We start from the raw sequence: 1,344 nt of genomic DNA on the forward strand, positions 1-1,344 counted from the left end.
GCTCACAGCAACCTCCAACTCCTGGGCTCAAGCAAGTCTCCTGCCTCAGCCTCCCAAGTAGCTGGGACCACAGGCACCCGCCACAACACCTGGCTATTTTTTGGTTGCAGCCATCATTGCTGTTTGGCCGGCCCGGGCTGGATTCGAACCCGCCATCCTAGGTGTATGTGGCTGGTGCCTTAGCCGCTTGAGCCACAGGCGCCGAGCCGAAAGTCCCAGCTTCTTACTTACCTCCCTCTGTCATCACCCTGTCTGTCATATTGGGGTTCCATGTTACAGCCTCCTGAGAGGGCAAATCTAGGCCCACTTGGCTTTTCCTGGCATAGGTGTGGATGGGGCCACATGTTTTTCTGTAGTGTTTGGCTGAAGCAAAGGGATTATTGTCTAAATATTTGCTCTTTTCTCAGGCTTTTCCTAGAGATTTTTTTGTCCACAACATTGACATTTCTGATTTCTGACTTCTTCAGCTCTAAGTCTGAGATACGTGAAGCCAAAATATAACCAAAGAACTTACCACTGATGTTCTTATGTTTTATACACAATGTTTTGTTTTTTTTTTTCTGTTTTTTCATTCTCATCAAGCACAGAGAATAAGTTTTATACACAATGTTCAGGGTTTTTAGTTATACTTCTTGGGAGGAATCAACCCATCTTTCTGGAAGCAGAAGTCTGTATTTTCTTTTAAGAAGTATCTGACCAACATTTGTCCATTTATAATAAGGCGCTATGTCTTTTTTTTTTTTTTTTGAGACAGAGCCTCAAGCTATTGCCCTTGGTAGAGTGCTGTGACATCACAACTCACAGCAACCTCAGACCCCTGAGCTTAAGCGATTCTCTTGTCTCTGCCTCCCAAGTAGCTGGGACTACAGGTGCCCGCCACAACACCCGGCTATTTTTTAGTTGTAGTTGTCATTGTTGTTTGGCAGGCCTGGGCTGGATTCGAACCTGCCAGCTCTAGTGTATGTGGCTGGTGCCTTAGCCCCTTGAGCTACAGGCTCCAAACCAACACTATGTCTTTTTAGCATTGATTTATCATTTATATATTTGTAATATGACTCCTTTGCCAAATTTTTTTTTTTTTAAGACAGAGTCTCATGTTGTCACCCTTGGTAGAGTGCCATGGCATCATAGCTTATAGCAACCTCAAACTCTTGGGCTCAAGCAATCCTCTTGCCTCAGCCTCCCAAGTAACTGGGACCACAGGTGACCATCACAATATCTAGCTATTTTTAGAGATGGGGTCTCGCTCTTGCTCAGACTGGTCTCAAACTCTTGAGCTCAAGGAATCTACCCTCTTTGGCCTCCCAGAGTGCTAGGAATACAAGTGTGAGCCATCGCATCTGC

This window comes from Otolemur garnettii, unplaced genomic scaffold (assembly GCF_000181295.1).
Source record: "Otolemur garnettii isolate 467f Iridium unplaced genomic scaffold, OtoGar3 scaffold00100, whole genome shotgun sequence".
Classification (NCBI taxonomy): domain Eukaryota; kingdom Metazoa; phylum Chordata; class Mammalia; order Primates; family Galagidae; genus Otolemur; species Otolemur garnettii.